Source organism: Rhipicephalus microplus, chromosome 2 (assembly GCF_043290135.1).
Source record: "Rhipicephalus microplus isolate Deutch F79 chromosome 2, USDA_Rmic, whole genome shotgun sequence".
Lineage (NCBI taxonomy): Eukaryota > Metazoa > Arthropoda > Arachnida > Ixodida > Ixodidae > Rhipicephalus > Rhipicephalus microplus.
Window position 1 is genome coordinate 165,793,517 of NC_134701.1, and position 15,038 is coordinate 165,808,554.

A 15,038-nucleotide genomic window follows, 5' to 3' on the forward strand; every position below is an offset into this window, starting at 1 on the left:
CGCATTTGTGCTGGAAAGGAACAAAAAAATCTTTGTCAGCAGGCCCGGACGCAAAGATTAATTAACCAACAAATAATTCAGTGCTCAGGCAATCAGCTCATTAGCGCATGCGCACAAAGGATGACTAAATATTTGGGAAAATAAACTATGGAGAAAAACCCTATTGCGTACTATCAGGCTGGTGAACCATGGTCATCAGTTTTCATATATCCGGTGCTTAAAAGCGTGACAAGATGGCTTGCTAGTGTTGATACACCATGAAAGCTTGTGTTGCACGAAGAAAACACAGACTTAAAAAGCTTGTCCCATCAAATTTCTTAGTCCGCGTCTTTTTCGTGCACCACAAGCTTTTCTGATGTTTGCAGGCTTTCAATAAATAAGCCCACGTGACTAAGTGCAGGGCTGGTCAAGGATACTCAGAAATGTGTTTTAGAATAGAGATAACTAAATGCACGCGCTGTTAGCTTTAAATACAGGTAATAAGATACATCTGTTAATGACGCAACGTGATATTTCTGAAATACTTTTGCAATACATTAAAAAATGTTGCGGCATACTCACACAAGAATACTGATACAAGATTACAAATACGAAAAGAAGAAAAAGGAAAAAAGAAGACATTTAATAATAATTTCCAGTGAAGTTTATCTGGGGCGGGCCTCAGCCACAGCCTAGGAGGCGTCGGCTACGAGCTCCTATAGTCTCAGGCCCTTCGATGGTGTACTGGACAGCACACAGTTGTTCTAATGCGGAGCTGAGCAAAGCCTCCTCCCAGCACGCCCTGCGTTTTGAGACTACCTCCACGTGGTTTTTATCTGTCTTGTCGTCTATACTCGAGCATTCCCGCATTCTGTGAGCAACTGTTCCCCTTTCATCGCGAACCTTGCATTTTATAATTGTTTTATTTCGGCAATGTTGACTCTCCACAATCGCATTCATTAGTCGCAAGATAACATGGAGGTCAACGTCTCATCGCGTCTGATTCAGTGAAACAGTGGCTAGGGTGTCCAACTGCTGACTCGATTGCCACGAGCCCGATCCGGGCCATGGTGGTCGCATTTTGATGGAAGTGGAATGGTGGAGGCCTGTGCGTTGAGCGATGTCTGTGCGCGTCACAGAACAACAGATGGTCAGAGTTTCCAGAGTCCTCCACTGCGGCGCCTCGCATATTCATATCGTGGGTTTAGAATGTGAAACCCCTCTTTTATTATTCATGTCTCACAGCTTCGAAACTTGCTAGTGAAACATCTGGCTCAAATCGCTAACGCAAACAAGTGAATCATGAGAAAGTCTATCCCCATTCTAGACACAAGATGTATATTGATGCGATATGGTTGTTGCGCTGCCAAATCTACAGCGGCAACAGTCCTCGAATGGGCGGTAATTTAGACAATGCTGGTTCGGCTAGAACAGAAGACTCACAAAGTGGCTCGTGGCCCGTGAAGAATAGAGGTGAGGCTGGTGCAGTGATAAACTACTTTTCCCCTGTCTAGGGTAGCAAACTAGACGTAGTCTATAATACCCGCCCTAGCTGTCTTGCGTCCCTCTCTCTCGCTTTCAAGGGCGGAGCGTAACTGCCTCCACGAATCTACACTGTAAAACGCCATCTAGTAAACTTTGACGTTTTTGGGGAATAATACTAGGTTTATTTTAAACCATATTCTCTTAGCGGTTGATTAGATTAGTATGATAATTTCTTCAGTCTCCAGATTTACTCCATTGAGAAAAATAGAGTGATATGTTGAAGAAATGAGGTAAATTTATGATCTGACGTCATTTGTCAAACTATGTTCAAGAACAGATAACTCCTATTTCACTTTATCTGTCATCTTTTCCCTTCATTTTATCCGAATCATTGTCGTACAGAACGCACACTGCCTCTGTGGGCTCGGGTTCACGCAGAACATAGACCATGGAATGACTTCGCTTGCGTTGTTTTACCATCAAATGACAATTCAACTAAAAGGAAGAGCTAGCAAACTATCGATGTGGCCTATCGGCATTGCGTGCACTTTCAAAATACTTTTTCAAATAAGGAATTAGATAGAGGCGCCGTGCCTCAACGCGCAAATATGAAATCTAGTGATCAGAAAACCCGTGCCAAATAGAAAAAAAAAACTTGGGTCATCTCCTGCTAAAAAAACCATGCGCAGATGCGACGTGGTGGGCGCTTACGCTTACACTGGCGGCGACGTTAGGGAGTTTAAGAATAGCGCACCGCGATGGCTTGCGGTGTGGTCGCTGCTACTGCGCATGCGTCGTAAACCGAGTCGCCATTCGCGTTCGCGACCCGCCCACAGTCAATCCGAAATAGCGTGTGGCGATCGCGGCCTCTGAGGTCCACGAAGTGCTCTTTGTAGCTTTCGTGCATTTGGGTTTGCGGTCGGGGCAGAGATCCCTAGATTTTTTTAAGGGGGAGCAAATGCTATTCTAAAACTCGTATGGCACCCGCTATGCCTGCAGCGCCTGCAAACGTTATCGTAAAGCTCCCTGTTGACGCTGACGCTCATCAAGCGAGAGCCAAGTAAAGACGATCTTGACTGAATTCCAAACCCGCGATCCACTGCCGAAGTATATGGGGTGGTTAGTGAACGGTTGTGCAGCGTGAGCAGTCGGTTTTAAATAGATAGATAGATAGATAGATAGATAGATAGATAGATAGATAGATAGATAGATAGATAGATAGATAGATAGATAGATAGATAGATAGATAGATAGATAGATAGATAGATAGATAGATAGATAGATAGATAGATACCTATAAGGCCACAAAGGTTCCCTAAGAAGTGCTTCAAATTTAATACCTGCTGTTAAAGCGAGCCTCACCCAATACCCGTCCCTGATGCCTTCAAAAGTGCAGCACCCAGGCAATCTTTGGCGCCTTGACGAGAGTTCGATTAAGAGTCAAATCGATATCGAATATCCAACAGCCCCTGCTCGTTTTTATCGGGCCATAAAAACAATGGCCCTCCAAAGCACCATACGTCGGCGGCCAGGAGACATCATCGAGATGAGACAGCTGCATGCTTTTATGTGGCTAAGCCCTCAATAGTGCGTTGTCGTATAGAGAAAAAGGAATACTTTTTTTTATTCTAGCTACTTTTGTCCAAGCATGTGCTCTTGTACCCTAAATTTTCCAATAGGGGCCACATTGTGACATCCCATACCGATTTCTGCCATCCCGTCTTACAAGAGAGTTCATGACCGCCAACGTTTACGATTCTAGACAGAGTTTACCATATACATTTTTTTAGACCATAGTCTTTTTGGAGGACCTTCGACGCAAAAAGTTTGGTCTGTCTGTCTGTATGTATGTATGTTTGTCCGCCCTTAGCGATACTCTAAACGGCACCAAACGATACTCCAAACCCGCTCCGCAGTGCCCACCAATATTTCTCAAGGTTTATCATTCATACTTGTGTGATTCTCAATTAAAAACAATGGTTGCGCATATCCTTGGCACTATAACAACACGTCAATATTCTCTGTGTGTGTCTTTTTCCTAGAAAACGCATACATAAGCAATTCTAAGGACCTCAGCGCTTATCACGCTGCGCTAACGATGCAACGATTACACGAAAAGGCAAATGTTTCCAACGCTTTGCTAAGACGCTTTCCTATGATTGTGGAACCTACCCGTTGGCTTGCGTTCTACACCTTATCGGCTCCGAGACAGACGCGCACGCCGCGCACTTCGTTTTTCAAGATAACTGAAGATAGCGCTCATGTCTCACGTGCTACGTGACTTAATGCACTCGTTCGCCTCCGCTGCACGCTCGAGGCTCTCTAACGCAGTGCCTCCAGAATACCATTCACTGATCTTCTTGCACAGAACATCAAATAAACGTTTTGTTCACTTTCTCCAGACGCAAGACTACCGTCTCTCGGCCACATTTGCAGTGTAACATGCAGATACGGGGCCATGTTTTTATCCAGTAAGAACACTAGCCGTAACAAAGCCCAAAGGGTGGGCGACGCAAGAGCCCTCTGATCTTGAAAACGAAGCTACTATATACAGTGCTAACAGCGTTCTCTAAAAAACAGGAAAAAAAACAAATCTGTTGTATGGGATGCTGCGAAGGCGTGCGACGAATTGTGGATAAACGTCTGTGTCCAAACGCACATTTGTATGAACTTGCAGCTATTATTTCCTAAACGACGTAACACGACCTCAGCCAGAGGGGTCTTTTAAGAACAGGTGGCGTATCTCTTGGATGCTGTTTTGCTTGTATCTCTTGGGTGGAAAAATTGCCGCGTTGTTTGAGTAATACAATGTACAAGACACACCGTCCGCCCGCTTTCTTCAACCCTCATCACAAAGACCACTTTACTGAAGGCTCCTTGAGCGCCGTCATAAGCCGCTAAGGGCTGTGTGTGACCCCCAAGAAATGCAGAGCCAAAGCGTGACGTCAGCTTTCGTACACCCGTGCAACAGCCCAGAAAGGAGGCGATCCTTCTAACCAGTAAAAACGTCTATAAAGAGGAATAGTAGGATGTATTGTGAATCTTTGCCCGAAAGATCAAAGGCTTGATCAGGCCAGGGGATCCTGACGAGGGAGTCCACAAGAAACAAAGGTATAGGATGTGCATTTTCTATTCATCGCTTTTGTATATATTGTGGGACTTCATATATATATATATATATATATATATATATATATATATATATATATATATATATATATATATATATATATATATATATATATATATATATATATATATATCTCACGGCTCACGGCTGGTAATTTTTTCATCCACTTTACTTTCTTTCTTCTTATTTACACTCCATTGGTTTTAATAACTTCCCCTGTACAGTCCTGGGCATTACTGTCTGTTAGATCCCATTATATTCTCGTAGTATATATGTGCCACAGAAATTAAATTAAAATGGAAGGGGGGGGGGTATAGCAATAAATTGCTGCAATACAGACACAAACATCTGCTGGGTTCGTCACATTTCTTCTTGGATGATCCGATCATCAACATAACGTGGTGCACGCTGAAAGAACACTGGATATCTGTATAGGTTGAAAGATAGAGAAAAAAAATTCGATGATCTCGCTGATATGCTCATGAATCTCCGATAAGATCTATATAGGGCGACGGGTTATTTATACGCTTTCAAGTAATATTATCTGTTTTTAGAAGAACTGTCCCGCCGACTTTCATTTTAGTGTGGTCCAGATTGTAACGCGAAAACATATAACATAGCCTTTCCCTGATTAAATACGTCCTCAGCAGTTGTCTTGACGAGGCTCGCAATCATTCTTTTTTCTTTTATCATTGTTAACACTGCTATCTCTGTATCAAGCTTTGTAACTCCATAACGAACGCGGTTGACCGTGACAAGCACCAACGCGTGCTGATAAATATGATTATGATGTGACTGCACGCGTCACTAGACACACTACATCGATGATAGTTTCATTTGGGAAACACTATTGAGAAAGTGCTGGCCATTAAATCGCCAGTTGTATTTTATTCACATCGTGTACGTCGCGTTACCAAAGTCAGTCTGCGTCGAAGAAAAATTAATGGTTTATGAGGGGTCTCCTTCTTCCCCCATGTGCGCGCGAAAACAATTACGTGATAATTGGAATAAGTAATGAATTGGCGCCGCATTCATGCGGAAACACCGATGGCTTTCTCAGCTTGTGGATTTTCCGAGACAGCTTGTATGCATGACGGGGTGTGAGCAAATAACACTGCTTTATTTCTTTTTGGAGCATCGCCTGGTGTACACTAATTAAATTTACTGTACATCAGGCAATAACCACAGTGATCTGCGCTTAGCGCTAGAACTTTACTACTCTGATTAGATTAAGCTCACCGTTAAGGTTTAACGTCCCAAAGCCACTATACGATTATGAGAAACGCCGTAGTGGAGGGCTCCGGCAATTTCGACCACCTGGGGTTACTTAACGTGCACCCAAATCTGAGCACACGGGCCTACAACATTTGCGCCTTCATCAGAAATGCAGCCGCCGCAGCCGGGATTCGATCCCAGGACCTGCAGGTCAGCAGCCGAGTACCTTAGCCACTATAACACCGCGGCGAAACAGAATAAATTTCAACAGTCAACGTGTGAATACTCGAGCAAGAATGCGATGGTGATGGTGTTTTTATCGGTACTTTTGGAAATCATGGCCAGCAAAAGTAGGCGTGACAGATTATTTGTGCTGCATCAACAAATCACGCAGCCATTACACATTTATTCGCAGCAAGAAAAAAAACACTACATATAAAAAGGTATTACCCAAAACCAGTTCCCTACAAAAGTTGCTAATCCTACGTAAGATTGGAATATTAGTTGGTCTTGCCTAATGACTAATAGCTTTTGTTGGTAAAATATTCTGAGCATGCCCCCCGTTTGGTAAAAAAATTAGGTTGCAAAATGAATTACGCAAATATCGTTCATTCATTCATTCATAGAAATTTTAAGTACGCCCAGTCTTCGTATTGATTTCGTGTGCTTCTACACACGCGTTCAGCAAAAGAATAAACGTCAGTAAGCATAAACGAGATCCACAGAAATACCTGCGTGACTTTCTTTGATGAAGTGCTTTAATACCAACATTTTCGACTAAACACACGACTAAGCAAGCGTACTAATATATTATTGCTAGGAGATGGCAAGAGCAGGGTGTATACTTACAATATTTCCACGTGCACAATGACTTCATTGGTCTTGTCCGCAAAATACTGCGAATGGTCACCATACTGGCCTTCATTGTGTGATGTTGCAGACTTACCAATGACATTTAGATCGAACGACAAATGTACGAACAGGGCCACTTAGAAGTAGTTACAACGTAACTACGGCAAGAAGAAACACGGACAGAAAAGAGCACGTGGCAAAAAGACATAGCCTGAGTCGATCATTTTTAAGATGTGTATTTGTTTCCAGCTCAATCAACAAGAGAGAGGGGTTTTGCTGACTTTGTAAAAAAACAGCGCTTTTTTCTATTCATGTTCTTTTTTCGCTTCCGTAGTAACACCGTACCTATTTCTAGGTTGCGCTGTTCGTACATTCAGTTAAATCCTACAAACTTGCCCAAGTTTCCACGATTCGTGACAGTGAACAGTTGGTCACAATTCTTATCCGTATATCTGAATGGTTTACATAAATAAACTATTCGTATGCGATGGCGCATGCTCCCACACATGCAGGCACGCAAACTTTTTAATGTAGCCAACATATTGCTACGATAGGATAGGTAAAAAGACGGAGTCACTGGTAGAGCTTCAGGCGAACTGTGTCAGCGCAGCAAGGCGGGCCGATGACGTGCTTAAACAGTGGCTCCATTACATAGGTTAGATGAGTAACTTGGCGGCGCACTGAGCATGGGTGTGTGTAAGGAAGCATACTCTCAAAAACTCGGCATGTTGTTGTTGACCATAGGAGAACCAGAGGTCCAGGAAGAAATGTTGTGTTTCTGTTGAGGGTAGCATACTAAGATTGTTGACCTACTTGCTGGTAGAGTATGCAAACACGGGCTACTCGACGTACATGGTCTGTGCACGCAATAGCTCAGTGGAATACCCAGTAAGTGCGCACGTGGAAAAATGGCTTCCTAATGTCTGTGGGCAGCGTTAAATATCAGCTGAATGAAAGAAAAAAGGCTGCTGGCTGGTTATCTCGTGTACACGTGATATACATGAATGTACCTGAACGCAATGCTTCATCCGAAAGTTGATAATCATTCGACAATTTTAAGCGAGTGCTTGCTCGCGCCTTCATACGAGTGCATCTGCGAGTATGTTGGAATGAAATAAACTGAGTGCCAGCACACGTGGCGAATGAATTTTTATTTAGGCGATGAAGGCGTTAGGATTTGCACGAAGCGAAAATGCATTATGTAGTCTTTTTGCGGGGTTTTTCTTGTTTTTTTTTTCTGACACGAGACACTGTGTCGTAGAGGAGGTGTCTCTGTACGCGTTAATGAGAATTATAATGCGCAAGCTCTGGGTTCGCCTCATTTTTGTTTCTCAAACCAGCGCCGCCACATGGTCTGCAATTGACTTCTTAAGAGTGTTTACCTCGGAGCAAGCTGGCATCCACAAGATCCACACTCAGTCGCAACGTTTCGAGTGGGTCTTGCCGGCACTCGTATCTGTGTGCTAAGACGACTCTTATGCCGAGTGCTAGGCGGCACTCCTTTCTGTTTAAAGACGAAAGCTCCTTAGGGCCTAGTCTTGTGCGTCACGCTCCATACAACCTAAACAAGAACTTAGCAGTTTCACAACGAAAAACAAAATCATATGTGTAAAAAAACAGACATTATGTAATGAAGTATATGACAGCACAATACATGATCACCTGCACCGACCATTCGTGTTGTCCATCCGTCCATCTGCTTATCCTTCCATGCCTTCTTCCATGTGTCCGTTCATCTAACCTTGACCCGCAGGTCGCGGGTTCGAATCCCGGCTGCGGCGGCTGCATTTCCGATGGAGGCGGAAATGTTGTAGGCCCGTGTGCTCAGATTTGAGTGCACGTTAAAGAACCCCAGGTGGTCTAAATTTCCGGAGCCCTCCACTACGGCGTCTCTCATAATCATATGGTGGTTTTGGGACGTTAAACCCCAAAAATCAATCAAGCAATCAATCATCTAACCTTCCGTGAATCCGTCCGTGGATGAGTAGCCCCATTCATCTATCCATCCATCCTTTATACTAGTCGGTGACTTTAACGTACACATTATGAACCTTATAATGTAGCTTCGTCCATTGGTTATCATTCACTTTGAGGAGAAGGGTCGATATTTAGGAGCTTGCTCGTCAAGCTTCTTGTGCTTACGCCTTGTCTGGTGTGGGCTTCTGGCGTGTACACTAATTTTGACAGTGTACACTTTTCCGGACACCGCTCACGGCATCCTGTCTGGTGGTTCCAACAATGCTCACTTAATGAAGCACCGGAACCCAAGGCATCGGCTTTCTATGGCCGGCGCCCTAGCCTCCTTACAACTACGTGCACCGTGCTCTCGTCGCTTCGTATTGCACAGCAGCACATGACAAGTTCTTACGATAAGTGTTACGCACGGGTATCAATACCTTCCCAAGCCCCCTCACCTGCCTGCTCTCGACACAGTCGAAGAACGCCTGATAGGTTTATGTCTGCGTTTATGAGCGTTAGGCATTCGACAAGCGGCAGCGGCCAGTATGGCGTAAACAGGCCGGTGGTTAATAAGCCGACCAACGTGGCCAACACTGTGCAGTGCTGGCCGTGGAACTTCCCCGACAACACTGCCTTCGGCGTACACAGTATGCGCCAACTCGTCAACATAACTTCACGCATGGTCTCGCCAAGAAACGCCCCCTGCAACCTCTGAGCAAGCTCCTCTAACATGATTTACTCCGTAGATACGGCGGTAATTTTTACAGCTAAAGCTGTTATGAGATCACAACACACGTTACGCTTGGTGCCGTAGCTGTCGGCCGCCGCTGCCACCGCCGTTGCCAGTGTCCGTAACTAGTACCGTTCTAAATAAGGAAAAAAATGGCAGCATATCCACAGGTTTAATGATGGAGAGTGGGGCGAAGATGGGTCCGCACGCCGCTGCCGTGCCGCTTCGGCCTCCCGCTGTCCTTACTGCACGGTCTTCACGGCACTGCCACGCAGTTTCGCAGCGCGCTTCTGTCGCGCGCCCGTACGTTAGGGTCCCTTCTTCGACGGCGAGCCGCCGCCGCCCCGCGCGCACGCCGCTCAGCAGCCTTGTCCATCCTCCGCCGCCGAGCCTCTGAATGCACGCGCACGACAAAACAGCGCTTTAATTGTACTATAAAGCACCCCTTGGCCTACAGTGCCACCGAAAAACACTCGAGCTTACTCACGCGATCCTTCCATACGTGCGACGTTCATCTTTCTTTTCTACAAGTAACGCCCTCCAGTGTTGTACTATTTGCATTTTCAGTGTATAGTACAAGTACCGCCCTCTATGCCCGGTTTAACAATTACCAAGGGACGGTTACCTACAACGGCGACGCACAAGCCACGCCATAAGGAGCTTCGCCCCTAAAACTCCATTAAAACATTGTATTACATCGCTGAGCCACGCTGGTGCTTAAGATTGTTCGCAAACTTGCCTTAGGCAGGCTTGATGTCGGGAAAAGAATCGGGTTAACATGAGCAGTAAATCACTTTAGAATATGACAATAAAGCGTTTTCAGGTGTCACACCATGCGCAATGCGTAATGAGCGATCGTTCAATGCTCCAATTTTTTACAAAGGCTTGTTCCCGTTCACCTATTAGTTGTGGCGGGCGCATATCTACTTCAGGCATAACTCTTCATTGTCGTCAACCACTGCATAAACGTATTGCAATACATCCTTAGCAAGTATGTAGCGTATACCACGCTTTTCGGAAGAATGATGAAGAATAGCGTAGTGAATGTCAGGTTACGAGGCTATATTTAATTATTTAAAAGAGTAACAGAATGTCATGTCATATTTACCAGGGCATCTAAAACAGTATGGTTGATCTATTCTTTTACCTTAATTATATCAACTAATTAATTCATACTTCTACCTTTACACAGCATTGCATTTCAAAATACCAAAGTTATCATGAATATTTTTGTCCCTACTTAGATTACCTTCTTTCGCATACTCTCTCCTTCTCCTTTTTATTCTCTTTTTTTCTCCTGTTTATTATTATTAAATTGTATGTCATTTTATTTGTTTGACAAATTCTACTGCTCCACGCCTCGTGGCCCATCCCCCATCGTGGGTAGTGCCATTCTTCCGGGAATCATCATCTGCTACTAAACAAAAGTTATGATTATTCCGCTCTCGTAGCTGAATAATCAGCTACGAGAGCTTATTGCTTCTTTCAAACCACTCAAATAATGATTTGAAAAAACTCCGAAAGGCCGCTTTTCAAGCTTTTGCGGAGACAGCGCGGTGCTTTCCGCGCAGGCCTGGCATATTTTTAAAGGAAAAAGAAAAATTATGACGAGTTATGACGTAGTGAGTGCTTTGCGAGTGTTCTTGTAGCGGTTACCGAAATTTACTGAGAACGAGAAAGCTCGCACAGATTGGAGGAAGACGACTTATCACCACCTGGGCAACCCACTCTCGCTTGCAGATTCTGTATTTTTACCGTTAAAACTTCTTTAAAGTTTTATTAATCCACTTTAAGAAGGCAACAGTTGGTATTCTTTGCCCAGCCCGGTATCTTTTTCAATGGGCATTCGTCCCGTGTATATAAACCCCAAGTTCTATTTCTTCCAACACTTCTAGATGCTTTGAATGCTAATATCTTAGAGATCTTACCATCTGACCAACCAATCGGCAAGTGCAAATAGAATTTAACAATATCTTCCCAACGAATGCTAAACACTTGGCCTCTAAAAATTTGAATGGCCTATTAGAAAAACACCTGTCTCAATTAGGTACCAGTATAGTAATTGGAATGAATACATCTATGATTGGCGAGAAAGCAGGTGTGGGTATTTTTTTCTCTCATTATTCTGGCCCTTTTCGTTACGCCTCCCAGATTATACATCAATGTTTGAAGCGGAATTAACGGCCGTTATACTAGCTCTTCGTAAACTTCCTGCGACTCATTCGACAGCTGTGATAGTGACTGACTCGTATTCCGTGTGTTCAATTTTATTATCGTCATCGGCATCAGCAGTGCTAGTAATTTTAAAACCATGAATCCCGGTAAACATTCATTTAGTGCGAATGACATGGGTGCCAAGCCATCGTAGTATACTTAATAATGGCATGGCTGACTCACTCGCGCGAGCATCCCTTGACCTTCTGATTGTGCCAATCATGCCTCTTACAGCTTATGTAACAGCAACGAGGTTGCGAAAACTTTCCCTTCTTGAAGACTCATAAAAAAATATTACGATAACAAATCCAGATTTCTCGCACCTGTACCTCGCATGGAAATATAAATGGTGTCTCACGCGTAAAGTGGAAGTCTCCATGACAAAACTACGTCCGTGTGCCACCTCTTAATTTCTACCTAAACAGGTCTAGTCTGGTGCCCTCCCCTTTGTGCTCAAGATGTAAGGAGCCTGAAAATATCGACCATTTTCTTCTCACAAGTCACCATTTTAAAAATAAAAAAAAATGTTACGAAAATTTATTTAAAAACTTTAAATTTCACTTACTAATCCGAATATTTTGTCCTTTGGGGCTGCTTCATTAGGACTCAGCGACAGAAGCGCATGTGGGGTTCTCTGCGAATTCCTATGTGACACTTAACGATTACCTTGCTGAGCCATTGATGAGCTCTCGCTTTATACTAGCCAACCTAACATTTAATATTTACTATTACACTGTAATGACTTAACCTTCAGAAGAATTTTATATAATGACTACATCTCAGTTATTCAAAAAAATTTATCATGTCTTTTTTTCACTTTTTTTTTACATAGTGCCAAAATAATCCCGCCAAGTCAAAACGAAGAAAGCCTATTTCGATAGCCTGGATAATCTTAAGGTATTGACTTACATTAACCACCGGCTTCTTGGCCAATTTCCCCTAGTGGGTGAGAGCCACGACTAATGATCAAGCAAGCAATGCAAGCAAGCAATCGCTGCAATCACTGTCAATACACCAACTCTGCAGTCGTGCGCGTGTTTCCTTCCCGCAACAATATTTCAAAAATCTCCAGAAAGGGTGCTCTTCCATTTTTTTTACTGTGACTGTGCTGCGTGTTCCGCACAGGCTTCGCGGTTTTTTTTTATTTCCTGCTAACTCGTGACTTACTTCTATTCTGATCGCGTGCGAATACGCGGTCATGTCGGGATATCCCGTGGTGGACTACGTTACTATGCGGTTCACGATGCTTAAATTATGCAAAGGATGCAGAGGTGGGTGTTTATGGTGCGATCACTCGAATTTATGGCGTAATTTTTTAGGAAAAGAGCGAACTATTTCTAGTGAACCTTGAAAACTAATGGTAACCTTCATATCACGTTCCGCGCTGTTTTGCTTCAGATGTTCTGAAAAGTCGGTAGTATGAATCGGCAATGTTTTGCGACGATGCTGAAAAAGTGTTGCAGGGGCCCTTTCAGTTGATGAAGACTCGTTCAACACTTCCTTTTCTCCCATCTGTTGCGTATGGTTACTGTGCGATGCTTGCGTTCTGCTGAAATTTTGAAAAGCTCAGTGAGATTTCAAGAACGGTTTCCTTTTTTTTGTATCATGTTGCTGATTAGCTTGACAGAAATTCCGGGATTAGGCAGCTGTTACTACCGTCAGTGTAATTATTCTCACATCACAAGACCACAATCGCATGTGGAGTACGGTCTGAAGTTATTTGCATTTAAATAATCATATTAAGCACAATATATGCTCGCTTGAACGAACTGGAAATTTTGGTTATTAAGGGCAGGTGACATTATACTCAAAAAAGCCTCCACTGCCAATGATTGCTTCGTATCCAGGCAGGAAGCTTGTACCGAACGCGTGCAAAGTTGTTGTTGTTTTTTTTCACGTCATGTGTTGCCTTTCATATAAACAAGACGATTTCCACACACTGCTTTAATTTTACATGATAATATTAAATATACCTATTTTTTGCGTCCACTCATCTATACTACATCCATATGTGGCTTTACACTTGTCTTCACCGACTAGTTCTGCACTATTCAGATTTTACACCTCGGAACCGAACGTAATTGCTATTTGTACATCAATACATGTATTACCCAGATAAAATTTATAGCCAGACGGAAACCCGTCTGGTCGGGATAATGTTTGCTGAAGGCAAAACATAGTAAAAAGGAATAATATAGAGGCGCTGCACCAGACCACCAGACGAAGAAGGAAAGAAAGACGAAGACCATGTCATCCAATGGCAAGAATTGCGAGACACAGCAAGACAAGGACGCAGTTTGTAGTCAGAGCATGCCTACCTCTGAGATCGGTGCTTTGGAGAGTGTATGTCTGAGCGAACGTCCTCAGGGTGTCTAGACGGGTGGAGACCGAGCGTGCAGCACCGTGCCAGGCAATCCGATGTAGAGAACGCAAGAAAAAAAACGCTGTATGCTGAAGAAACTGAGTCTAAACACAATGCCTTTAGGAGCAACATACGTGTGAAACATGAGGAGGCTACAGAAAGATCTTGCTTATGCCATTGAAAGTGCTATGGTGAGCGGCACGTGTAAGCCTAGGCGAAGTTTTGTTTTTCGAGTGATTGGCATCAGCTATGCTGACTTTAGATTCTGTAGCAAGTATGCCGAGGTGGCTAAATTTATGCGCAGCACGTCCACTGATAATCTTGCAGGGGCAGCGCGTAGTTCCAATATATCATTATCCAGATTATAATATGACTTTCTGTTACCACACTATTGTTGGAAAACACCTTTATATGATCATGTTTTTGTGTCTTGTGCGAACATGCATAGCACCTTTGCTCCTTCCTTAGTTCTGTTTCACGCCACGAATATCAAATAATTATTTCTTTGCAGCCAAGTTTCCCCGATCTTCGGGCACGCTTCTTAACGACTTCAGTTACTTCCCTCTCACTGACCACCAGTGAGGGCGACGTTGTTTTTACGTTTCAGATAAAGACTAGAAGCGAGACATATGCTGCGATAAGCCAAAAAGCAGCTATCACTATTGCCGCGGTTAGGTTTATAGTGGTCAAGAAATACACTCTTGACCATTTGCGTAAAAAGCAGACAGACTTAATTTCAAGAGTAAAAACAGGCTTGTCCGCTGGCTTTTCAAGCCTTCTTGCAGTCTATAAACTAAGAAAGAGTAAGGCTAAATAAACTCGGCGCAAAGGAGACCAGCATTATTTTGGAATGGGAAAGACCTAGCCATAAATCGCTGAAAGAACGCAGACCCGTCGAATGTCACTTGGCTGCTTAGGGAGCAATGAAACAGGCAATAGACGGTCACTACAGTACATTGAATGTCAGTTGTAGTCGTCTGTGAGACAGCACGAACAAAGAAAGAAAGAAGGAAAGAAGAGAGGAAGAGCAAAAGGAAGGAAAGGTAGGAAGGTCAACAAGACGTGCGTCTGGTTTGCTATCCTTTGCTAGGGGAAGGAGATTGATGGATGAA

General features: G+C 43.6%; 1 long non-coding RNA gene across 1 annotated transcript; it reads right to left on the reverse strand.

The window, feature by feature from the left end:
• Positions 1–9,503: 9,503 nt before the first annotated feature.
• On the reverse strand, positions 9,504–13,928 carry LOC142786574 (uncharacterized). Its single transcript, XR_012889098.1, has 2 exons — positions 13,883–13,928; positions 9,504–9,743 (listed from the first exon to the last, which is right to left on the reverse strand). It is a non-coding gene; the product is annotated as an uncharacterized LOC142786574 (long non-coding RNA).
• Positions 13,929–15,038: the final 1,110 nt, after the last annotated feature.